This window comes from Schistocerca gregaria, chromosome 3, assembly GCF_023897955.1.
Source record: "Schistocerca gregaria isolate iqSchGreg1 chromosome 3, iqSchGreg1.2, whole genome shotgun sequence".
Classification (NCBI taxonomy): Eukaryota; Metazoa; Arthropoda; class Insecta; order Orthoptera; family Acrididae; genus Schistocerca; species Schistocerca gregaria.
In genome coordinates this window covers 774,390,823-774,418,552 of record NC_064922.1, presented here as the reverse complement: position 1 = coordinate 774,418,552, position 27,730 = coordinate 774,390,823, and the positions used below count along the sequence as shown (strand labels likewise).

Sequence of the window (27,730 nt, the reverse complement as noted above, 5' to 3'; positions counted from 1 at the left end):
TGACAATGCCTTGTCAGTATGTAAAAATGACGAGTAGTACCGTTGAACAGCCTGGGTAAATCAATTCAACGGCCAGAGAAAAATAGGAGCTTAGCGCCTTTAATACAAGAGTGCCTACTAAAACACTGTGGTATCCAAAACAAAGGATTAAGCAGAGGTTAGTTTTTCTAAACGGGGAGAAACGTTATAATATCAAAATAAATAGCGTTTTTCAGAGTAATGATGGGAAACTAGCATCGCACATCTGCTCAATACTGAACTACGTAATCTCCGTAGTTGCACACTCTTCCTAGAGAACGTGTTAGCATGGGTTATCAAGTGCCAATTGGTAACGATGCCTTCCCCCTTTAGCTGTAAATCGGAGATTATACTGTAATTTTTCCCGCATTATACAAAAGTATCAACAATTGTCACAGAAAAATGTTAGGCATTTCTGATATTTAGTCTGGTTTAGCGGACTGTGCATAGGATGTTGTTCTTCTCCCCGGATTAATTTCCTGTAAAAGCTATTTGTCAACAACAAGTTATTTTAATAAGGCTCGAGCTCATTGTTTCAACATTTGAGAAGGTATTGCTAATGTGGTCTACAGTCTGAGGCTCATGTGTTGTTATTCTTGATGTCTGAGACAAATCGCTCATGTACGCTATCCTGTTTGAGTGAACGTCCTTCTCAGAAGCATTTTCCTACAGACGTTATGGTTTCCAAGTAATACTGTTGCAACGCGGCCAGCCAACGTACAGTGTGAGTCACATTACACATCTCAGTTCTCCGAAGTAGTTTCTCCACACGTTGACAAATGCCTTAAAGGTTTTTCCTAAATACATTTAATATGAGGAACAGATTTCAATCTTCAGTAATCCATATGCTATGTACACATTGTCCTAAAAATTTGCAATCGTCGACGAATAACTATGTTCAGAAAACTTTTCTTAAAACAAAAACAAAAGTAACTGCTGGAAATGTCGATAACCACCGGTGCACATTTAGTCCCACACATACGTGTAGTAGGAGATCACTATGACATATTTTCTAAATTACACTATACTGATTTTCTATACAAGCATTGTAACTCTGTTAAAAGCAAGATAGATAAAAAGGAATAGAGTTTGAACAGCCTCTTCTGAGTAGATCCACTGAAAAAGATCTTGGAGCTCAGCCATGGGAAGTATTACAATGTTGAACGCATGGACGGGTTTTCACAACTCACCATTATGAACCAAGGTCAACAGAGGCAATTGTAGTCGAGGAGAAAATGTAATGAGGCAGCCACAAGGCAAAACGCTCATATAGATATTCATCCGAGCAGGAGATACAGCTGAAGATTTGTGGTCTTCGAATATGATGCTAAAACGACGAAAAGTAGGAGAAACACATTACGAAAGGATAATTACAGGCACTGACCGGAAACCATGGCGGAGAAGTAGACAGGAAGAATTTATCAATGGGGTTGAAATGACGAGTGAAGAAGGAAAAACATCTTTACCAGATTCCTGTGAGCCGCTTGAGGGACTGCTACGATATTCCCTCCGAATGTAGAATGAATGGCACGAAGTCCTTAAAACTTGGTTCCATGCAGGCTATAATTCCTGTGTTTGTCAGGGAGTACTGCTATCTTCGACAGCAAACATCATTATCCGCTGTGTCGAAGCTTTTTTAATATGACTGGCTGATTCTACTTGAGAGCAAAGGAAACAAATACTACTGCGTTTATGTGCCGACTGTAAGTGAAATGACTGAGGCTATATAGAACAAGTCTGTTTTTATCGATGATAATCATTCCCCTTACGTTATTTGGATAACGACGATAGTACTTAACTCAGTAACATCGAAACGTAAGGTGTTCGGTCTTCAAGACGAACTGGGAAAATTTTAATCATAAGACATCATCTTATCGTCCAGTCTAGACGTTATCATCCATCCAAACGTCCGGGTCACGAGTAAAAACTTGATCAAAAGGCTGAGTTAGCCATGTGGGAACAGCCCTAAATCTCTAAATAGATTTCATTCTAAGTAGTACCAGATGTTAACTATTAATATTTTGACAAACTGCTTATTTGCTTCTGTCTCTGGTTCTTCGGCCGACGTTCGTGTGATGATTTTGCTGACGTTTCGCCAGCACGAGTGGCTGGCATTGTCAAAGCTTCACCCTCCATTGCCGGAGGTGAACTGGGCAATGGAGGGTGAAGCTTTGACAATGCCAGCCACTCGTGCTGGCGAAACGTCAGCAAAATCATCACACGAACGTCGGCCGAAGAACCCGAGACAGAAGCAAATAAGCAGTTTGTCAACAAGTGGCCACGAAAGTCTTAACAATTTTGTATTAATATTTTCATTAGCTTCTAAGAATTATTTATCAGATCATAAAAATAAGTTGTTTTAGGCAGTTCCGAACGTTTTAGAAAGTTTAGGATTCGCCCTCACTTTGCTCACTGTGTGAGATATCACAAACGTAGTACGTTTTTGTATTGTACAAAAAGCTGTGTTCTAATTAGAATAACTATTTGCTAGTAGTCAGTTCAAAAGCTCGTTTATTAAGAATAATAGCACACAGCCAACAAAATTGTCTAATATAATTGTATATAAGCCAAGATAAAAATGCAGCAAGGTTTCATGTATGCCAGAACCACTGTACTCAAAATTCTTCATTGAAACCAATTTCTGCATGTAGAATCATCAGGATCAGGGGCAAGTGTTGGCCACGTCTTCGGCCAAATTGAATTTCTTCATTTTGCCTGACGTTATGAAACTCGCTAGCAGTAAGCGTTGTAGGATAGTCTCAGTATGTGTAATGAAAAATGCTGAGCAAACCTTACGATGAAATGTAGATGCAATACGTAAACCAGATTTAACTCCGGTTACAAAAGCAGAAAACGATTAGCGTCCTCTAAAAACTACCAACTGTCAGCTGTATAACTCTTCGTGTCTCATGTTAACGTTTTCTGTTTAACAATTCATGGCATACATTTCACTCGTAAGGGTAAATACTGGCGGAAGAAGCTCAACAGAATAAATTGCATTACGTTTCAATAGAAATGAAGTTGATTATTTCACAAACGTCAAAGATATAGGTTATAGAGAGTTGTGTAGAGTTTTTTTCCGGGGCGATTTATGGTAAAAAAAGACATAAATATGTTCGTGGGAACGCAGATTCCGAACTGGGATTCGTCGGGAGCACTCTGAAAAAATATAATATATACACGAAGGAGATCGTCGACAAAGATGTTCATAGATAAATCCTTGAACGTTTTTCATTAATTTGAGTCCTTCTGAATTTGTTGTTGTTGTTGTGGTCTTCAGTCCTGAGACTGCTCTGATGCAGCTTTCTATCCTACTTTATCCTGTGCAAGCTTCTTCATCTCCCAGTACCTACTGCAGCCTACATCCTTCTGAATCTTCTTAGTCTATTCATCTCTTGGTCACCCTCTACGATTTTTACCCTCCACGCTGCCCTCCAGTACTAAATTGGTGATCCATTGATGCCGCAGAACATGTCCTACCAACCGGTCCCTTCTCCTAGTCAATTTGTGCCTCAAACTCCTCTTCTCCACAATTCTATTCAATATCCCATCATTAGTTATGTGATCTACCCATCCAATCTTCAGCATTCTTCGGTAGCACCACATTTCAATAGTTTCTATTCTCTTCTTGTCCAAACTATTTATCGTACATGTTTCACTCCTGAATTTAGAATATAAAAAAGGAGCGAGAGAGCATCCCACTAATGCTCAAGTAACCACTTCGGAGGACTAAATATATGTAATTTTGTTAGTTATGTCTTGTTGTTAAAACTCCCAATACTGGTTTAAACAATTATTGCCATCAACAGAGGGTGCTACCCTACCAAACTTACGATCTGCTCAAAGACGTCATCTCACACGTAAAACACACGGTAGCCAAATAGTGCCAGTCATGAACTAGCAAACTATATTCAGTTGCTATCGATCTAAGACTGAGATGTGGTGGTAATGAGTACTTCAATGGATAGTGTGGTAAAAAACGGCTGCCGACAAGTGTAAATATGACAAATCAGCTTAATAAGTCATGGCAAAATACTGACGCGTACTATTTGCTGAAGAACTGAAAAACTAGTAGAAGCCGGCCTCAGAGAAGATCAGTTTGGGTGGTGGTGAAATATAGGAACAAGAGAGATATTAGAGACCAAACGACTTATTTTATAAAATACATACAGAAAAGCATACCTACGTAATTAACATTCGTACATCTAGAAAAGGTTAATGACAATCTTGACTGGAACAGATTGTTTGAAACAGTGTAGGTGGCAGAAATGAAACACAGAGAGCGAAAGAAACCAGATTGTAGATATATGAATTGAAGAACATGGAAGCGAAATAGTAGTTGAGGGTGGCGTATTACAAAATTTCAGCAATCCTCAATGTTATTTGATTTATTCACTGAGCGAGCAGTAAAGGAGTCAAAGTATTCGAGGAGAAATTTGGAAAGGTAATTAATGTGCAGGAAGAAGGAGTAAAAACTTTGAGGCTTGCCAATGACTCAGCAATTCTGTCAGAGACGGTAAAGGTCTTGGAAGAACAATAAAACGAATTGGATGGAGTCTTGAACTTATCAGATGAATAGCACCAAAACAGAGGTAGTGTAATGTAGTCGAATTAATTCAGGTGATGCTGATAGAATTGATTCGTTTTTCTATCTGGGCAGCGAAATAACTGACGATTGTCGAAGAAGAGGGGATATAAAATGTACACTGGTAAAAGCAAGTATAGCATTGCTAAAAAAGACAATGATAACATCTAACATGAATTTAAGGATCAGAAAGTTTTTCTAAAGCTATTAGTCTGGAGTGCAGGCTTATGCGGAAGTGAAAAGATGATAAAGGTGACAAAAAAAATTCAGGCAAGAAGTGATTAGAAGCTTTAGGAATCTGACGCTAGACTGCTGAAAATTATATGGGTAGATCATGTAACTAATGAAGAGGCACTGAACTGAGTTCAATGGAAAAGAAATTATAAAGGTACAACTTCACAAAAAGAGGGGATCGGTTGATAGGGCAGATTCCGATGAATCAAGGAATTGTCGGTTTGGTACTAGAAGAAAAACGTGGGGGCAAAGTTATAGAGGGGGACTTAGCCTCGTCTACAGTAGTAACATTCAAACGAATGCATTTTGCAGAAGTTATGCAGAGATGAGACTTGTGCAGGATGTCCCAACATGAAGAGCTGCCTCAAATCGGTCTACGGACTGAAGATCGCAACAAAAGGAACAATAACATCTGAAACTATTTCCCCATAGAGGAATATGAATAATGTGAACTTCAACAACAGCGATGTAGGTTCTGACGTGTTACATTAATGTGATTTAAAAGAGATTACAGACACGACATTTGTCGTAAATCTTCCAATCTCTGGCGTTTCAAAAGTCGGGAGGGAAAAAGCGAAGTATACAGGGTGGAGGAAAATTCCGCACTTAGCGATCGACATGCGATTCTTCATCCCATTTCAAGACGAAAGTGTATCTTGCGAAACCTAGCGCCGCCAACAGTTTTAATAGAAACGCATTTTAAGAAAACGAGGCTGTTACAAAGCCGTAACCTCGTGCAGCATGGCCGAAAACGGCTAACATGAACTCTGCACTATCTCATTAGATTAGTGAGACGAGGCAATGCCGTGACGAACGACATGTAGACTCGCCGACCTTTGAGTAGCATTGGCACTTAAACATTTCTTTTTTTTTCAGTTAAAGCCCAGAACTTTATCCACTTTACGCCTCTACAAAGTGATTTCTTGTGTATTTATTTCTGTTACTGTTACCCTAATTTAAGCATTAAGACATAACATGACGTAAACAAACTGTTTCGTCCGTGACACAATTAAAACCAACTGAAGTTAATAATGGATACAGTAACAAGGTATGTATCAAATTAGGTACAAAAAACACAACAGGACGGCTACACTAGAATCCACATTCTGCTTGGCCAATAATTCCATTCTGTACGTTTGAGATCCAGGATTATCTTCATAGAACCGGTACATACACGCATGAGCGATGTTCACATTAGAGAAGATGTTCAAGGCGACCACCTTGCATTTGCAAGCACTTAGATACTCGCTGTATCATGCTATTCTGGACCCTACACAACATACCTGCATCCACCATTGCCGACATGGCATGCACGCGAGTTATTAGGTCGTGTACATCCATGGGTGGAGTACTAAGATCTTATTCCTTTAAGTGTCCCCAAAAATAAAGGTCTAGTATATTAATGTCCCTGAGGACGTGGAGGGAAGAACACTGGGCCTCCACGATCAATTAGTTTCCCAGGAAGCACCTCATTTAAACAGTTACGCACATTATTCTAAAGTGTCCCGGTAATCATCATGCTGAAACCACAGCTGTCTCCGAACCTCAAATGGAACGTTCTCAGTGTGTCGGGAAAAATATTGAAAAGAAACGTATGATACAGGGGCGCATTCAACTTGTCCTGCAACAGGCAGAGGCCCAAAAGCACTCGTTGTATGATTCCAGCTCGCACTTTTAGCCAAAGCGTGCGTGAAAGCCACGTTCACAAGTAACATGTGTGTTGTGTTCCCACCAATAACGGCTGTTGTGGAGGTTGAAAATACCGACACGAGACAAGCTAGATTATTTTGCCTATATCACTTTATTTATAAAATTTCGTTGTCTTCCACTTGGTGTAAAAGCCATTCCCAAAACTATTCTTGTCGAGTGCGGTTCTCTGGCCTCAGCTGTTGAGTTAACATGCCATTATATGGATGCTGTTCTTAATGGTGCAATACATCCACAACCAGTCTTTGAGGTGTCTGAAACTGCCTTGTGATACCACCGACACTTTGCCAAAGTTGTTGGTGAACTGTTACAAGAACCATGTCTTCTGTTTGTGGAGTACGCCTAGTTCTTGGACTACATCTGTCCATTACTTGTGGCGAAGATTACCGGATTCCCGAAGGCGTTGCTCCAGGCGATGAAAAAAGTACTTATCGGAACAGCGTCTTTGATGGTATCGTGCAGCACACACATGAACAATAAGAGCAGCTTGGTTATCAGATGAACCCAGCACCAAAAGCATATGGACATAATCACCATTTGTATACTCCATCGGGAAGCCGTCTTATATGAACCTTACAGGACCCGTTATGGTTGTGATAGACACATGGATCCAGTTTCATGGATCCGTCATGTGACAGGCTATTACACTACTGACCATTTTAAATTGCTACACATGGAAGATGAAGTGCTACAGACGCGAAATTTAACCGACAGGAAGAAGATGCTGTGATATGAAAATGATTAGCTTTACAGAGCATTCACACAAGGTTGGCGTCGGTGGTGATCTACAGCGTACTGACATGAGGAGAGTTTCCAACCAATTTCTCATACACAAACAGCAGTTGACCGGCGTTGCCTGGTGAAACGGTGTTGCGATGCCCCGTGTAAGGAGGAGAAATGCGTACCATCACGTTTCCGACTTTGATAAAGGTCGGATTGTAGCCTATCGCGATTGCGGTTTATCATATCGCGACATTGCTGCTCGCGTTGGTCGAGAGCCAATGACTGTTAGCAGAATATGGAATCGGTGTGTTCAGGAGGGTAATGCGGAACGCCGTGCTGGATCCCAACGGCCTCGCATCACTAGCAGTCGAGATGACAGGCATCTTATCCGCATGGCTGTGGCGGATCGTACAGCCACGTCTCGATCCCTGAGTCTACAGATGGGGACGTTTGCAAGACAACCACCATCTGCACGAACAGTTCGACGACGTTTACAGCAACATGGACTATCAGCTCGGAGACCATGGCTGCGGTTACCCTTGGCACTGCACACAGACGTACTAAACGACGAACCTGGGTGCGCGAATGGCAAAACGTCATTTTTTCGGATGAATCCAGCTTCTGTTTGCAGCATCATGATGGTCGCATCTGTGTTTGGCGACATCGCGGTGAATGCACATTGGAAGCGAGTATTCGTCATCGCCATACTGGCGTATCACCCGGCGTGACAGTATGGGGTGCCATTGGTTACACGTCACGGTCACCTCTTGTTTGCATTGACGGCACTTTGAACAGTGGACGTTACATTTCAGATGTGTTACGACCCGTGGCTCTACCCTTCATTCCATCCCTGCGAAACACTACATTTCTGCAGGATAATGCACGACCGCATGTTGCAGGTCTTTCTGGATACAGAAAATGTTCGACTGTTGCCCTGGCCAGCACATTCTGCAGACCTCTCACCAATTGAAAACGTCTGGTCAATGGTGGCCGAGCAACTGGCTCGTCACAATACGCCAGTCACTACTCTTGAGGAACTGTGGTATCGTGTTGAAGCTGCACTGGCAGCTGTACCTGTACACGCCATCCAAGCTCTGTTTGACTCAATCGCCAGGTGGATCAAGGACGTTATTACGGCCAGAGGTGGTTGTTCTGGGTACTGATTTCTCAGGATCTAAGCACCCAAATTGTAATTACATGTTAGTTCTAGTATAACATATTTGTCCAATAAATACCCTTTTATCATCTGCATTTCATATTATTGTAACAATTTTAATGGCCAGTAGTGTATTATTTGACAATAAACGACGAGAAGTAGGGAACAGACATCGTTTCCATAAATGTGTTTTTGAAACAACTTATTTGATTTTGCTAGATAAACTTATGTCTTGATTTGAATGAGGAATCGCATGAGATACAGAAACTTTTCTTCACCCAGTGTGTGTAATACAGCTACCGTGTGTGAAATGCTTTGGACGTAGCAGCTGAAACCGCATAACTACGGAGGAAGCTACATGTGGCTCCTTTACTTCTGCATTAGCTGCAAAATATTCCAGTTTCCGTCTAACGACCGGCCATTGATAGGTGTGATAACTAATAGCTGGGAAACGGCGCTGTGGGGGCCACTGGCACTCCGCGTGTTTTGCCTCACCCGGGACATCGTAATAAAATGACGAAACAGTTCAAGAGTACGTGTCCCGTCACACGTAGGCTTACTTCGAAAACCTCATTAAGAGAGTAAGTTGCATAATGGATAGCGGGATTCTAGGGAAGGAAGCTGAAGTACGTGAAATGTTTCCTCTATTAATATTCACCTCGAATCGTGAGACACTTGGCCTGGCTCGCTTGCTACCAACGATTGCCCTAAGACTATATATAAAAAAAAACAGGCAATCCTGGTAGTCATGAAAAAAAACCTTACTGTTATACCTGAAATTGAAACCAAACGTTTAAAAGCAATTGATGGTTTTGAGGTAAATACGTATGTTCCGCAGCTGCTTCTAATAAGTCTATTGCCGATACTAAGCCCATCTGTGTTAGTGTATATGACCTTCTTTCAACATATGTTCAGTAAACTTGTTCAATCTGCAGCAGTGTGCATCCTCAGTCAGTCTAGATGCTACAGTCCTGCCCCGTTTGACTATAATATACACACAGTCAGTGCAAGTGACTTTATAAACACCTCTGGTTGCAAGTGATCATTTGCAGCTGAGAAAATCTCCATTCTTGAGCTTCACTTAATTCAATCACTTAGCCATACACTCCCAGGCCTCAGTCCGAATTCGCATTCATATCCACAGACTGGTATCACAATAGAATAGTCACGATGCCTTAGTTTGATTTTCCTAAGAACCTTTAAAAATTCTTCAGTACAACTTATACAGTTTACAGTTTCATTTTACGTAATTTTGTTATATAGTGTGGTTGATACTACCAACTCTTAAATTGTAATTTAGCATTGTAGTTTATCATGTTTGGTGTGTAATATTCTGTGGGTGTTGACAGTACCTTTGTTACCTAACTCTCTAGCGTCTATTGTGGACGATACTCTGTTTTTTTTTTTTTTTTTTTTTGCTGATGATTTTATAAGCCAAAAACCAGTTCGAAGTAAAAAAAATTGTAGAACAAGAATTCAATTAGTATGTTTTTCAGTCTAGAATATGAGATTGTTCTACCAAGAAGTGAGGGAAGAATCCTACAAAACATGACATTGCTTTACTTTGGAAGTTGCTACAACTGATGACTTTACTTGATCATCAGCGATACAGTCTTTCTCATACAGTATCTAGAGTGCCAAGGTATCACACTTTGCTAAATGTGGCTGATAGTGTCAAAGGACAGAAGGGTGACAAATTTCTTGTGTACGTTTGAACACGAATTCGCATCTTTTAGGAGTGGAAAATGTTGGTTAGGATAATAATTGGAAGGAATTTTTCTATTTGAAAACGTGTATTGCAGCTTTATCATTGTTTTTCTACTTTATTTAAATAAATGTGTAGTTTGCAGTAGATTTACTTTAAATAACGAAATAAAATATAGCTGACTTTCTATAGAAATTCATGTATGGGTTCTTTTGTTCTACTAGTATGTACTTCTCATTTTCGTACCGTATAAACGAACATCTACACAGCGAAGGAATGACGTCCTTTTGCAAGAAATTCGTGACGGAAAACATTTAATCACAGAAGAACAAATTAAAAAAAAAGACTTATTCGCTAGGAACAAATTCATATTTTTGGGATTTCTGAATTTGGGGTATCTCAGTGTTTACTTCAGTGTTTACTGAAGAAGGATGATAATGTAGTTTCTCAACTTGGTTGAGAAAAAATATTGATATTTTGACGACCTAATTTTGAGTACGTACCTATGTGACGACGTGAGCTTAAGGAAAATTGACTGTAGCTAGTTAAGGAAAAATGAAATAAATGCAGAATTTTTCGTATAAAAGAATTTATATCGACAAACCTAGCAGTCTGAAGTTTCTGTATTCGCGGAAATTGTTTCGAACTGTAGGTGAAAATTGCATTAATTATTGCAATTAGTACTGTCGTTTTCACTGTTCAATGACAAATGAAAGTTCGGATTGTAACGAATGATGGTCAGATTTTGGGTAGGATTTTACATTACGAAGACACTCAACAGGATCTTATCTACATTTGAAGCCGTATAGTAATCTGTACATTATCATTCTCTCCATTGCTTTTATTACTTGCTATTTAATTTACCATTCTTCCGGCTAAAGTAAGGAAAAAGTGTAGTACATCTCACTGTTTTCCAAAGATTAATGCTCGCTGTATCAACTACCTAGCTCAGTCTTCTACAGACACAGAGCATCACTATTTCAAGCAACGTTAGAAGCATTCGTTTTCTATGTGAGGGATAACACGATTACGGCAGTAAATGTACTGCTTTTAGAGCATTTCTTAAAGAAAATAGCTTTTCCGTAAATATGTTAAATAATATTTTAAAGGATAGACAGAGAATAAACACGTCACAAAAACTAGAGTTATGTACAAGATTTATAAATTTAAAACAAATTTTACATAATCTCCGGTTACCAGTATAACAATATAATTGTAGCAGCCGAAGTTTTCTTCTTTCCAACAGAGGAAACATTTGATGAAGCTAAACAATTAGTAAAAATCTTGCATAGCTGATAATTTTCCCTAATCTAATACATATGGCTCCAAAACCCACAAGTAATGACAGGGAGGGTTAAAAATTCCTGAGTCCTTGTTCTGTTTACAGGAACTTATTTTGCTTCCCATGGGGACTTTCAGTTTTTCTGCAGAAGCCATAGCTATATGTGTAGCTCCACATTACTTGAAGAACATCGCAGTAAAAAACACTATTATTTTACGGAATTGTAGAAACTTGCTCCAAGATATGTAACCGCCACCCGTTCTCATGAAAAGTGATCCACTGGTAACGAAGATTATAAAAGACACTAAGGAAAAAGAAAATCACGGGTAGAACATAAAGTTTGTGTGGATTAAAGGACACGCTAACATTAAGTGTGATGAATTAGTCGAGGACTTGGGGAAAACAGACGCTCAAAACGGCGCATTAAAAACATGTTGTTACAGACATAAAAGTTGCGTTATATAGAAGGGCAAGACGCCAACGGGGAGACGAATATCAATCATCGATACGCAACAATGGGAAATGATATAGATAAATATCGCAAAACATTTCCTCGATGTCCTGATTCCCTGGTTAAGGAAAATAACACTTCTCATGAGATTTATTCACGAATCATTTTCCTGTCATCTTCGCTAAATGCATACTCTAGAATGTTAATGTGATATAGTAAGATACATCTATCAGATTTTTTAAAATGTAAATTACATGCAGCCGGCAAAGTGATTTCATGCAACAACTAATAGGGTCCCGTCAACGATCAATAACTAATATGGCAGCTCTCTATCAAAATAATATATTTCTTTTAAAGTAGCTGTGGAAATTGTAAATAGATGTAATCTTACCATGTAAATCCCTAAACAAGTCCTAAGGCATTATGAGATGGCTGTATCCTTTGAGCCCAAAAGGCAACAAATAAATAATACAAAAGTGTTTTCGCATTAGTTAAATAATGCGAAAATTGATGAGTTTGCTTATTCTACAGTGTGCCGCTACTGAAAACTGTCAAAGAGAGAAAAGCCAAGATATATGAAAAAGAAGATATATTTGCAGCGTTGAAATTAGCTCCATTTTTAAGTAGACATATCAGTTCCATTTGCGTAAAGTTAATGACATGCATGCACCAACACGCCAGAGTAGCGCATAGTACGTTCCATTAGATGCCGTTCTGTACTTCATAAATACGTGGTTGGAGCTCAACAGATATGTGTTGCAACTCGAGACAAGTATGCCTCCTTTAGGTCTAAAGTATAATGTACCACATATAAAAGAAATAAGCCACTGCTACCACTCGAGGTATTATAGTACACTGTAGGTCCGGGAAGCCTGCCGCTGTGGCACCTACCTGCTGTAGTATCTGCAGTGTCCGCTAGAGGATGCGCCCGCGGTCGCAGGCGGCGAGCAACTGACTGAAGCTCGCGGCCGCCTCGCTATATCCCTGCGAGGCCAGCAGCAACCGGTGTGTTTACATCTCATTGCCACGCGGCTAAGCCGCTCTCGTGACCGTCACGGCCGAGCATAGAACGCAGAAGCGGAGGCTGGACTTCGCCACTGGTCACAATATACGACACGGAGGTGATAAAAGTCTTGGGATAGCATAAACACATATACAATTGGCGGTAGTTTCGCGTACTCAAGGTATAGTCCCTTGTGCTCAGGTGATTTTGTGCACAGGTAAAATGTAAATGTCCTGTGACTAGGGCCTCCCGTTATGTCCCCTCCCTCCAACGGTTCCACCCTTTTTATCCTTTCCTCTCGCCCCCTCCCCCTTTTTCCCCCTCATCGGTCTGGATCTTCCCCTCCCCCACCCCATCTGCCACTGTGTCGCCTGTATAATGCTGTTTCAGTGTAGTGCGTCTCCTGTCAGTGTTGCGAACAGCCACCTTCTGTCACTAGTTGTGTTTTTTTTATCTCGTGCGAACAGAAACAAGACTGTCACCGTGTTTTTTAATTGTGCCTGTCTTTTTACTGTGTATTAATCAGCATCGCCGACCGTCTTGGTTTTATATATTTCTTCGCATCTTTTTCTCCATGTTTCAGTTTTTAATAGTCACAGTTTTATCGTCTGCTTTTGTTTTGTTTTTCATATCTCCTAATTCTGTTTTTTAACTTGTCTGTACGTTGCAGAGCGGCGTATTGTGCTGCTGCCAGCCACCCCACCCCTATAGGGGGAATAGAAATCCAGTACAAAAAATGGCCTCCTGTCCGGTAGACCGTTCGCCGGGTGCAAGTCTTTCGAATTGACGCCACTTCGGTGATTTGCACCTCGGTGGGAATGAAATGATGTTGATTAGGACAACACCCAGTTCCTGGGCGGCGAAAATCTCCGACCCAGTAGAGATTTCTTTTTAGATCTCTTTACTGTTCGTTGAATTTGTTCGTGACATCCGATGACAACCATTCAGGTCCTTTGTTGATCCGTTCACTCAGTTTTCTTATTACAGAGGGTAGCTAATGCTCTGACCGAGCACGCTGAGCTACCATGCCTGTGACCACTGAGCTACCGAGGGCGAACTGCTCACAGGTGATTCAGATGGAAAGGTTTCCAATCTGATTACGGCCACACGACGGGAATTTATAGACTTTGAACGCTGAATGGTAGCTGAAGCTATACGCATGGTATACTCCATTTCGTAAATTGTTAGCGAATTCATTATTCCGAGGTCAACAGTGTCAAGAGTCTGCCGAGAATATAAACATTTAGGCATTTCATCTCACCACGGAGAATGGCCGATGGCCTTCACTTACGACCGAGAGAAGCAGTGTTTGCGTAGATTTGTGCTAATATACATACATGAAATAACCGCAGAAATCAATGTGGGACGTATGACGAACACATCCGTTAGGACAGTGCAGCAAAATTTGGCTTTTATGCGCTATGGCAGCACGCGACTGAAGCGAATGCCTTTTGCCAACGAAACGAAATCGCCTGAAGCACCTCTCCTCTGCTCGTGACCATAGTGGTTGGACCTTAGACAACTGAAAACCCACGGCTTGGTAATACGAGTCCTTATTTCAGTTAGTAAGAGCTAATGGTAGTGTTCGACTGTAGCGAAAACCCCACGAAACCATGAAACCAGGTTGTCAACAACGAAATGTGCAAGCGGGTGGTGGCTCCATAATGATATGGGCCGTGTGTACATGGAATTGGGTCCTCTGGTCCAGTTGAACCGATCATTGACTGGAGATGCTTTTGTTCGGCTACTTGGAGGCCATTTGCAACAAACAACGATGGAATTTTTATTGCTAATAATGTGCTATGTAACGGGCCATAATTGTTCGCGATCGGTTTGGAGAACATTCTGGACAATTCTAGCGAATGGTTTGGCTATCCAGATCGCCCGACATGAATGCCATAAAGCATTTACGGGACATAATCGAGCGGTCTGTTTGTGCCCAAAGTCCTGCGCTGGCAACACTTTCGCGATTATGGCTGGCTACAGAGGCAGTATGGCTCAGTATTTCTGCGAGAGACTTCCAACGACGTGTTGAGACTATGGCACTTCGAAGTGCTGCACTATGCGAGGCAAAAGCGGGTCCGACACTATATTAGAGGAGAGGTGTCCCATGACTCTTGTCGCCTCAGTGTATGTTTCATGAAGATTCATCCGATTTCACTAATTTGAGGAGCTGTTAGCCGACGTTAAGTTTGCCTTTAGGGAAGGAGAGGCATTATAGAGACAGTTACGGCTTTGTGCTTGATAACAGAAGAAAGAAGTAAGAAAAATCAAGCGCTTTCGTATATCTGTCGACCTAGATAAGACGTTCGTGAACTTAAAACTGTGCAAGATGGTTGAAATCTCCAGGAAAATAGTTGTAAGCCTTAGGGAGAGACAGGCAACATGCAGCATGCGCAAGAACCAAGAGCAAGAACGAAGTTTCTGGCGTAGAAAGGGTTTAAGACATAAATGTAGCCTTGCGGGTCTTCTGTTCAGTCTATACAGCGAAAAAGCAAAGACGGAAACAAAAGCAAATTCAAGAGTCGTACTGAAATTCAGGACGAGGCAATAACATTGATAACATTTGCTGATGTCATTGCTATGCTTAAGGGAAGAGAGGATGAACTGCAAGACCCATTAAATGGTACGAACAGCCAGATTAACACACGGCGAAATGATTGTAAAACCGAAGAAAAACAAAAGTAACGAGGAATAGCACAAATGAGATTAGTGGTAAGCTTATCATCATAATTAGAGGCAACGAAGAAGACGAAATGAAGGAATTCTGTTACCTTGTAACATAGACGAACAGTGCATTCTTGGCCAAAACAGGTCTACTACTTTAAAAATTGGACTTATGCTGGGTTAGAAGTATCTCAGGAAGTACATTTGCTGCACAGCATTATGTGAAAGTGATTCGTGGACTGTGGGGAAACTGTTAAAGAAGACAATCGAAGTGTTTGAGATTTGGTACTGCGGTCAAATGGTGAAAATTAGGTAACTGGTAACTTATTCAGAGTTATTCCTACAGAGCTGTGCCGTCCATAGAAGGAAATAACGCCGAGAATTTCCAGCACTGATTTCTCGATTCTAGTCGTTTTTGCGAAATATTCGCCTAACAGGGAAGCTTTAAAAAACAAAAAACAAAAACTATAGGAAATGTCTGTGCACTCACGCTACGATCATTTCATGACATGAGGTGATGGTGGTCAACAACATGATATGGTTTAAAACCTACATAAGATATTTTATAAGGACTTCATGTTTGGAAGCAGAAGCAAACGTGTCGTGTACTAACTTCCCTAATTGTTTTCTGTTGTGTGCACCTAAGGCAGGTTTTCAATATGAAGATAGCAGATAGCGAACCCTAGCCACACATGTATGAGGCTAAATGGAAGTGGCCTGCTGGGACACTACCTACACGCTCTCCAAAGGACAATATCTCTAAGACAGAATCACTAGAGGTAACAAGCAAGTGCACTAACAATCATTTGTTGAAAGAATATACATCACAAAGTTGATATTCATCGTTTGCTTTGTGAGAATGTGTCGCACTGCTGAACCTAATCAGAATTAGCACGTTAGATGATTTATAGTTGTGATAGTTTGAGTGCAAGGAGCTGGGAAAAATATTTTATTTGGCACTGCATGTACCAACTGCCGTGGAGCTTAACTGTAAATACAAGAAATTAATCAGATGTCAAAGAACTAAGATAGAGTGTTTGTGAACCCGAAACCGACAATATATGAAAGAATTTTAGGGTCTTGGATTGCTAATGAAAAACCTGTTATGGAGGTAAACACACGTAAATGGGCGTCCTCTTAAGACAAAGATAAGAATTAGCTTGCTGAAAATCTGCGTACAACTCGTAGTATTGTTCAATCGCTAAATGAAAAACTGACACCGACTCTCAGCTGTCTATCACTCTAGTCGCAGATTAAAAAATGTCTGTATTTGGTACTATCGCGAGTACTACTTTCAGCTACCAATTAAACAATTATTGCTATTGAAAATAAAGTGTTAAAGCAGAATACAATGCAGGGTGATTCAAAAATAATACCACAACTTTAGGAATTTAAAAGTCTGCAACGACAAAAGGCAGAGATAAGCACTATCTGTCGGCGAATTAAGGGAGCTATAAAGTTTCATTTAGTTGTATATTTGTTAGCTTCAGGCGCTTTTGCCTAGGCGTCAGCGTCAGTTGATGCTAAGATGGCGTCCGCTCAACAGAAAGCTTTTTGTGTTATTGAGTACGGCAGAAGTGAATCGACGACAGTTGTTCAGCATGCATTTCGAACGAAGTATGGTGTTAAACCTCCTGATAGGTGGTGTATTAAACGTTGGTATAAACAGTTTACAGAGAATGGGTTTTTGTGCAAAGGGAAAAGTTCTGGACGGCCGAGAACGAGTGACGAAAATGTAGCACGTATCCAGCAAGCATTTGTTCGCAGCCCAGGAAAATCGACTCGCAGAGCTAGCAGAGAGCTGCAAATTCCAGAATCAACTGTATGGAGAGTCCTACGAAAAATGTTACCTGAACGTCAACTACCCGAGGCGATGGATCGGCCGCCAGGCAGCCCGTGACAGAGCACTTCATCACTGGCCTCCAAGAAGCCCTGATCTTACCCCCTGAGATTTTTTCTTACGGGGGTATGTTAAGGATATGGTGTTTCGGCCACCTCTCCCAGCCACCATTGATGATTTGAAACGTGAAGTAACAGCAGCTATCCAAACTGTTACGCCTGATATGCTACAGAGAGTGTGGAACGAGTTGGAGTATCTGGTTGATATTGCTCGAGTGTCTGGAGGGGGCCATATTGAACATCTCTGAACTTGTTTTTGAGTGAAAAAAAACCTTTTTAAATACTCTTTGTAATGATGTATAACAGAAGGTTATATTATGTTTCTTTCATTAAATATACATTTTTAAAGTTGTGGTATTCTTTTTGAATCACTCTGTATATTTCGTAAGAAGCTTCCGTTAGATAACGTTTTGAACCATATAATTTATCCAAGAAGGACATGACTGGGATGACGTTGTAAACATGTATGGTGGATGAAGCTGGAGCGCTAGAACATACGGCATGAATTTTAAATGGAGCAGATGATTCCGTTTCATATCCGCTTTTTATATCGAAGTATTCTCTTATTGGCAGCATCAGATGACTGGCTGTCTAGCATACAAGAAAACGTAAAGGACAGAAAAGCGGAGATCATCGGGATGATTAATTCGCAATTTACAGTTTGGGTCCTCCAGAAACGTTAAGAAGGAAAATGAGAAACAAAAGGAAATAACTAGGTTTTCAGGGTTCTTTGCCTGTCCTCTTGTTGAAGTCACCGCAATGTTCACGAAAATATTGCACGTGCTAATATGTATCGTTGTATTATGTCACTGCCTCACTGTTCTGCGCTAACGAAATTATTGTCTGTAAGTGTGTACAGAAGATAAAGGGAAAATGATAACAGCAATGTATATGCTGTAGAATTTAGTTCTTAAACGTTATATTGACATCAATAAAACTGAAAAATGCAAAGACAAAAGAATATTCTAATGAAGACGATCCTAGTATATTAATGATTTTTCTGTTACGTCTGTGTGCAACTGAATTAATTATGAAGAATATTCAGTGGTATAAAACACAACGTCAGTCCAAAAATTCCAGAGACTGATTTTAGTCCTGGCGCCTAAGCGATTTCAGCGCAGTAATTACCCTGGCACCTTCAACTAACAACTCTAAGCAACAGATGTTCATTCTACTGGACGTGCTCAATAGTGCAGCGCTGTTGTGTCGCGAATTTCAATGGAACATCTATCAATAAGGCGCTCGAGACATATTCTAGCACGTTCTTATGAGTGGGAAAGTGTGTGAAATTTGTCCCGCACACCTTGACTCCCGAACAAAAACCAAGCGTGGACGCCTGCCGCCACTTAATCAAAGTGAAAAACGCAGACAATTATTTTCTGCAAAAATCATCACCTTATTAACAATATGAAGCTACTACAAAAGACAAACTGGAGTATTGATTCTGATAACTCACCAAGACAGGTAAGGCGTGAGTTTGACGTGCGAGATGAATAACATCCCAAAGAAGGCATTTTCTGACGGTTTCAGGTGGTTGTTTGAACGGTCTGTGTGTTGTATGCACTACTTGCAGTGTTTTTTAGTTGTTGGAGGTTGCTTTTCCGATGGTGAAACTGATATAAATATCATTGTCGTCGTCAACGGCTTGAAATCCTTTGCAGGATAAAGGCTTCTCTCTTCCATCCCTTTTTATGGTCCTCAGGTGGTTAGGAATCACTGTTGTTCCTGCACGTTTTCCAATGTTATTTAGCCACGTTCCATTAGGTCCTCGTCGCGGCTTTCACTGGTCAATTCGGAAAAAAAAAAAAAAATATGGTTGAAATGGCTCTGAGCACTATGAGACTTAACATCTGAGGTCATCAGTCACCTAGAACTTAGAACTGCTTAAACCTAACTAACCTAAGGCCATCACACACATCCATGCCCCAGGCAGGATTTGAACCTGCGACCGTAGCAGTAGCGCGGTTCCGGACTGAAGCGCCTAGAACCGCTCGGCCACCGCGGCCGTCAATCTTCTGTTCATTCAGCCACATGTATGTCTCACCCTTCTCTATTTCGATTAATTACAGTCAAGATTAATTTATCCACTGTTCTCTAATGTGTTATTTTTTGCTTCATGGTCCCTCAGAATAATTTCAAACGTGCGTGTACACCTTACTCAGCGAACAAACCTCAGCTTTTCTATGATTTTTGCATTTAAACTCAACGTGTCAGCACTATAACAGAAAAACGAGAATGTACAGTAAATGGGATGATTTGTTTTCATGTAGCTCGGAAATTTAGCTATGTAAATCGTATATACGAAAAGCGCTTAAACTATTTTTTCTTCCGTTTATTTCTCTAACTGTTGAGTCGTCTTTTTACAAGTTAAAATCGTAACATTATCAATACGTTCTATGACGTAATTGTTAGCTTTTTTAGTTTTCTGTTCTATGTGATCGTTGAACGTCAGTTTAGATTTAATACAGTTGATTTTTCACGCCTGTATTCAAATGTACTCTTCTGTTCTTCTCTTCGTCGTTGTCTCGTATGTGGACTTCGTATGTCTGCTTGTCTTGGAAATCATTATTTCCTTGAAAAACGTTCAGATAGCCTTCAGAAGATGTAAATAACAAATTAATGAACTTGAAGCAAACAGTACATAAACTAAACGGAAATGGTTGCCATATGTTCTATTAGCACGTATTGCTTTTCGTTTAACCATTTTCAAGGTCTTAGTTCCTCTATCGGTGCTGAGATAACATTTTTGGATGGAAGTCACTTGTCTGTCTCCTTCATAATTTCTCGATTCCCACTGTTCTGACTGACGTATACATATTCCTGAGTGTGTTAACGCGTGTTGAATCAAAATTTTGTTTTTCAGGACCTGTTTGTTCAGATCTTTTTTCTCAAAATTTATTCATCCTAAAGTGATGATTCATAGACACTGTTCCGGTATATATCTTCGACCGCGACAGGCAAATTGTCGACAGCGCTGTATCCACCTTTGCACACAGCTTGTTTCTTTGTCAGAGCTAAACCGAATGATTTTTCAATGCTGACGATAATAATTTTAGTCAGTGCCTTGTACACTGCGGAAAGCAGGATCATGAGCGCCTAGTTTTTTTTTTTATTTCAGTTGTTCTCTTCCTTTTGAAGTGGAACAGTTATACCGTTGTTTTAGGTTTGGTATATTGTCTCACACAAATTCTGCAAACGATTTTCCGATTTCTGTTTTTATCACTATGACTCCAAAGGCTCCTTTCGTCCCCCTATACTCTGACTGACATTACACATTTCATTTTTCATTAATTCTGAACTGTCATTATGTCCGTTATGTATATATTTTTTTCTGATTCATCTTCTTAACTATTCAAAAACTTAAGGATAACTTAAAAGAGCTTGTAAAATTTTCTCTGTCTTTAGTTTCTGTGCCCTGTGCCTTCTGCTAAGTTACCAGAAGGAATTTGTTGTCCACCCAACGGAAGTTTCTGTTTTTTTCCGTCAGCAAACTTTTAGTTTTTCAGGTATTTCTCTTACCAAATTGTCATCATATCTTTCACATTGGAAGACATTTACGAAAAGTTTTTCTTCTTTTTTTTTAAGAGTATATAATAGGCCTACACGATGTAAATATAGGTACCAAAAGATGACAGCATGTTTGCTGCCAAACAATTACTAGAAATAAAAACGAATACGTTGAATTTTTGTAAATTTTGTATGAGAGTCATAGACATTAAGTATTCCTGTTGCAGCAAGGATGTGTTTTAGAAAACTACCTCTGATAATAATATTTAAATTAGATTTAAATATCTTGAAATACGATGACTTATAAATGATGTTGGTCTGTGTATGGCTGTGAAGACACTGTAATAAAACGCAGTCAAACAAGCACTGTAAAACAAACAAAACTTTTAACAAGTCAAACATGTACACATTCGACTGTCGTGAAACGGTATGAGAATGTTTATCTTCCCCAGGGAGTTACTTACCGTGTGGGCTGAGAGGCTTGCTCAATCACGTGAAGCTGAGGGCAGTGCCGGCTGTTGTGCAGGCTGGACAGGTTGGTTGGTTGGTTGTTTGGGGAAGGAGACCAGACAGCGTGGTCATCGGTCTCATCGGATTAGGGAAGGATGGGGAAGGAAGTCGGCCGTGCCCTTTCAGTGGAAACATCCCGGCATTTGCCTGGAGTGATTTAGGGAAATCATGGAAAACCTAAATCAGGATGGCCGGACGCGGGATTGAACCGTCGTCCTCCCGAATGCGAGTCCAGTGTCTAACCACTGCGCCACCTCGCTTGGTGGCTGGACAGGCTTCAGCTGATGAACCAACGAAGAGTGTCCCACAACGCCTCATCTCACTCTTATGTCGGGCGACCTCCCTGAGCAATTATCGTAGTGTTGCGTGGAGTTCCATGATGTCGACCGAATAGATCCCCAGTTCTCTTGGGAGCAAAATGGAGAACACTGAAAATAAAACTGATACTGAGGGTCTTGATCATATCTCAGACACACAAGCATCAGGGTTATCGTTGATAGAAGTTGTTTTTGCGATTGGATGGGACGATAGTCCAGTCCAAGAAGTGGAAGCTGTTGCTGCAAAGTTGGACAAGCTCGAAATTAAATTCTTGTCTAGGGGTCGGAAGAGGAAACTTCTCAAACAGCAAAATGAAAAGGAAGGCCCAATGGATTGCTAAACATAAATGGAGGGAATTAAAACGTCTTGAACCTAAGACCTCCAAAAAAGGATTGGCTCAGAGTGAAGGGGTAATCAGAATCCTTCTATTTCTAAGACAGTAAACCAGAGATCAAGGGAGCAGTCTAATTCTACCATCTCTCAGGATAAACGGATCCAGAAAAAACTGAAACAAGAAAAAGGGAAACAGAGCTACAGCACTGTAGTCTCAGTTTTCAGGATGGAGATTATCCAACAGTGATATCCGCTGGTCAGTATAGCTTCGCGACAGGTGGTGCTTGCTTATGTGACTCTCTTTAATAAGACTGGGGAGAATGCAAGTCCAGGCCCCAAATTCAGGCGGGTCTATCTGGACAAGGGCGCTCTTATACTTGTGTGTGAAGGAACAGAAACTACATATCTGGATCAGGGACTAGCACGCAGAACATCGGACTGTAATTCAAAAACAGAAACACTGCAAGCTAATGATGCCAAAACCATCTTTCGAAAGAAGCTGTGTAATCCTGAACTTGAACAGGAGACAATTCAAAATAATGATAGGCCTCATGACTAGCCATGGGAACTTTAAGAAACACCTACACGTGATCGATATAGAGAAGAAGAGCCTAGAGTAGATCATGTGATGGGGAGGATGAAACTGTACCAAACCTGATCTTCCATTGCGAAGATAAGGACGTCAAGAGATACAGAATATTCTGGTTATTAAACCCTGAAGAAATCATGTCTAATAGGTAACTAGCAAACGGTCTCCTAATATTTTAAGGATATCTTTACTAGAATCACAGGGAGTGAAACCGCCAATAAACTTAGTTTTTGTGTGGACAAAAGTGGGCTAGGACCACTGTTGTTTTTTCCTCCCTGAATTAATCAAGTAAAATAATATCAGCTTTATTTATCAAATTTCCAGAAATTCCGAATGAAGCAATAATATAAAATCACACAAGCTCTTTTATGGCCTTCTGGCCTTTTGGATTATAGAAATGAGGTCGTTGGACAAACTGCGGATTCACAGTCTGCTGTTACTTTCACTTGTTCTTACTGAATACAGGACAATAAACGAAGATAGATTATTGTCCAGATGAGAAATCTTAAAAAATTTGATAACGATAAGTTACATTTGTAACTTTTTGAGCAGTGTAGCAATATTCATAACAACGGTTATGACTTTAATCTAAATGGTGCATGACTGAAGGAAATAATAAAAATCCTACATAATGATATGATACAAACTTTAATGTTTTATTACCGTATGATGTCATACACCATACATATTAAAATATTAGTGAATTTGAAATCAACGACAACTGTCAAGTAGTGTTCTTTTTTCAGTTTTCAGAGTGGTACTACGTTGAACTTAAAAATATGGAGCTGAGGCGGGGTTCGGTGGTTTATACAAAAGAAAGAAATGTGGAAGGTGGTTAGCGTTGGGGATATACGATTACTGGATCACTCTGCACTGCTGCTAGATTTCCGATGACGTCATCCAGTTATGTAATTATGCACTGTTGCCAGATATACCCTCAATCTGCCCCCACCCCTCTGGTATTATAGGCCAGTTGCCCTATGTGTAAAAGAGTGGAAAGTTAAGAAAAAGAAAAGAAAAGATAAAAGGCAAGAAAGTAAAAAAATCAGGTTTTCAATACTCCTCTGTGTCGAAGTGTTTAAGTAGAAATTGGCAGGAAATGCAAAACTCAGCAATTATCCAAGTGTTTGACTCTACAAGCTAGCAAGTACAGAGATATTTGCGCAGCCTATGTAGTTGTCAGACTTACTCAAATGACCATCCAAGGTCGCGACCTGTTGGTACTAGGATAGTCAGAAGTGTCGTGTTGGTCCACGAATTCAAGCTGGTGAACCAAAATGGCCACTGGGTTTTCTGCTGATGCCACATCCTCTCCTACGTTTATGTCCAGTCCTCTTAAATTTAAACAACCCAACTCACCTTCTGAAATCATAGCTTGCACATTTAAACAATTTACACCACCTTTTCTACCTTGAAACCTAAGAACTGACTTGCCCTATGTTTAAGGCCTTTGAGCTGCGCTAAAATAATTCTTACACTCCAAATTCCAACACGCTTTTGCTATGTGGTAGGAATGGATAGGAGTGTTTACGTCCTCATTTAAACAAATACTGCTCATGGCGGGCCACAATTGCTGCTCTCCAAGTCCTGAATCACGCCACTCTTTGCTGGTGTTGGGTGACCAGCAACTCTTGCTGACAGTGCCTCGCCTGCTGCTTGACTGTTCCTGGAGCTGGGCCATTGCACACCCCGCCACCTCCACAGAAGAGCATCGGTTCCGAGTCTCAAGTGTGGGATCCAAGAATGCATCTGCCTGTTAAAAATTGAGGGAAAATCAAATATCGAAGACAATATATCCAACTTTTGACGTTAGTATACCCTATGTGATGGTACTACACTAGCCTCCCACAATGCCTCTAAAATCACAGCACCAAGCTTCGGCAAAATGTGCGTTCCTTCCCAGCGTGGCATTTGTTAAAAAAAAGACCAAAAATTCCTATCCTGTTCCTATTACACAGTAGAAGTGAGGTGGCAGCTGAGGAGAAAAGGGAGATTGTTTAAGCAAAGGGCAAATAGGCTTAGGGCAAGTCAGGTGTTGGTTTCAAACTTAGGGTAACTGAGGTGAGATAAATTATTTTAACTTGCAAGCTGTGACATGGAGGGGGTCTTGTAGAAAATTAAGACAACCGGACTTTAACTTATGCCATATACATACTTAGGATGCCCTACTTTGCCCAGGTTGCCATACTGGATCGCCATCTTAAATTCTGACAATGCGTATCCACTATGTTGGATGTTCAAATAGTACGTCAGTTGCCTCTTTTTGAAATTCCAGCGAATTTATAATTAGCATAGTTGGATTCTGAGCTGCGACATTAGAGCAGTGGGGAAAGCCTATGAGCTTTTAATTTCCCACAACATTTTAAATTTCCTTCTATTTTATAAGTAGGGTAATTGACATGGCTGGGTGAGGTGGAAATCTGGCAACAGTGCTATATGGCATCATCAGTGATATTATCAGAAATTTGGTAACGATGCAGACTGCACCAGTAAAGGTACAGCCCCATTACTACGGTTGACGTAAAGTGTGTATACCTAAAAAGAGAAAGGAGTGATATGTGAATTGTAGCAGAAGTGGAGATATAAGGTCCTATACTGGTAATAGTGACTGACAACTCTGCCATCGGAAATGGGGGAACGCTTTGTGAACCTCTGGTAATAGTCTGGTTCGACACCACATTTGTAATGTGGAAACTTTCTGTTTTGAACATACATTTTTCTGAAAAGCCTCATACTGTTATCACACTATTCTTCAATGACTATTTGTCTCCGGCACAGATATGCTGTGGAGCAGCACGGTAAATGTTTGAGTTTCTCGGTAAATACGACGGCTATGCTCACGTAAACTTGTACGCAGAAAGTGTTAATTCCCGGAAACACGTATCTCCGTTGATGAATAAGGATCTGACATTCTCTTCAGTTGGCACAATGAAATAATGTAGACTGTAAACGCCGCACATTAATCAGATATGTCGATAAGTAAATTTCTTGGAGATAAAAAAATGCAGAAGACGTCTACAAACACGTCTTCTTAAATTTTTTTGGTAGGAACTATGCATTAGCAGAAGAGAGAAGTCGGAAAACGTGTTTCTTTTACTTTTTTCCCATAAGTATCCTGACTAGGCACTTGCTCCCCCCGTCTTCTTCTACTGTGCCAGTATCTTCATCTCAGAATACTAAATGTTTTCGGTTAGGTGCCTCACATCTCTTCTGTTTAACGGAAATCTGCACTGCACACTGGTCGTTTTGGCGGGCACTGGCATGCTGAAGAAATTCAGAGCTTTTGGAATGAACGCCGGCCGCGGTGGTCTAGCGGTTCTAGGCGCTCAGTCCGGAACCGCTAGACTGCTACGGTCGCAGGTTCGAATCCTCCCTCGGGCATGGATGTGTGTGAGGTCCTTAGGTTAGTTAGGTTTAAGTAGTTCTAGGTGACTGATGACCATAGATGTTAAGTCCCATAGTGCTCAGAGCCATTTGAACCATTTTTATGGAATGAACAGTTCATCATTTCATTCGATCTCATAAGTATCTGAAAGTGAGGTGATAGAAATATAGGAACCCACTGATATGGCTGCTCGATGTTTTAATGCTTTCAATTACGTCTAAATTAAACTATTGATTTATATGAATCGTTACTTAAACATTTAATCAACATTTTAAAACGAGTGATCTATTCGACGTCCACTGTTAATTTCAACTCATACTTTGTTCTCTACAGTTTCCAGAAAAATGAGGTTCCGAATATCCTTTCCCAACAACCTTCGCACGAAGGATATGCAATCCAAAGCTTTGCAGACAGCTCGTGAATTCCTTAACATTCTGCGAACTAATTACTGTTTCAACGAGGGGTAAGTTGAAGATCAGAATATGCCACGACCGCCTTGCGCTTGTATCGACAGACTTTTTTGTGTTATTAGTTATGGCATTATCCCGCCTTCTATGCCAGATATATCAGGCAAGCAAAATACCTTCAGACTTCAAAAAGAATGTAATAATATCCATTACCAAGAAGGCAAGAGCTAACAGGTGTGAATATTACAGAACCATCCGTTTAATAAATCGTGGTTGCAAATTTTGACACTAATAATTTACGGAATAACAACAAAACTGATAAAGGTGACCTTGGGGGAGAACAGTATGGAGTCCGCTGAAATATAAGAATTTGCAAGTTAATGCTGACCCTACGACTTGCATTAACTCACGAAGGTCAAACCTATGGTATAACATTTGTAGATTTAAGAGAAGCTTTGGCACCAGAGCAGTTCAATAAGTAATGCAACACACTTTCTTTTCTGAAAGCAGGTTGGTACTATTCAGGATTGCAGTATACAATTCCCTACACTTTTGGCTAAAAAAACCCTATTTTTCAACATAATTTCCGGCCTTATACCACATTACTGGGAAAGCCATTATGCCTGCATAGCATGACTCTGCTGGTCGACGTCGAAGCCAACGTCTTGCTGAATCAATAACCTCGTCATCATCTAAGTACTGATTCCCGTGGAGTGCATCCTTCATTGAGCCAACCAGATGGAAGTCGGAAGAAGCGAGATGCGGACTGTGAGGTCGATGAGGGACCTTTGATTACCTCAACTGGTGGACGAGTGTGTCAGCAATACGAAGAGAGACGTCCAGCTGAGGTGTCTGATTGTGATCCGTAGATCACCTCGAATGAGAGTGTCTGCACGGTCTAACACTGCTGGACCCGAAACTGTGTGCGACCGACCAGCGCGCCGGAGATCGAGCAGTTTTACGCGACCATGTTGTGATGATGACAGACACCTCGCCCACCGACTCAGCGTACTCTTGTTCACCGCTAGGTCTCCGTGGATAATCTGCCAGCGAATATGAATATCTGCGAAGGTCTGGTTTTCCGGCAAAAGAAACTATTTTCATGGAACGCATCTCCGCTACAAACGCCATTTGTAGGACTATATACAGTGTCGCTACCTATCGCAACTTTACGGAAGTGTAGGTGCTGAAGCAGGAATTTTCCACGATGTCCCACAATAAATTCCGCATTTTTCAACCTAAGCTGGCCGA

At 40.7% G+C, this 27,730-nt stretch overlaps 1 protein-coding gene across 1 annotated transcript in view; it reads right to left on the bottom strand.

Moving 5' to 3' along the window:
* LOC126354147 (uncharacterized) overlaps window positions 1-13,071 on the bottom strand; it is a 102,280-nt gene extending 89,209 nt beyond the window's left edge. Inside the window, exon 1 of the mRNA XM_050003557.1 lies at window positions 12,753-13,071. The gene's annotated coding sequence lies outside the window, so the exon portion shown is untranslated. The remainder of the gene's footprint in view (window positions 1-12,752) is intronic.
* Between the last annotated feature and the right edge of the window lie 14,659 nt (window positions 13,072-27,730).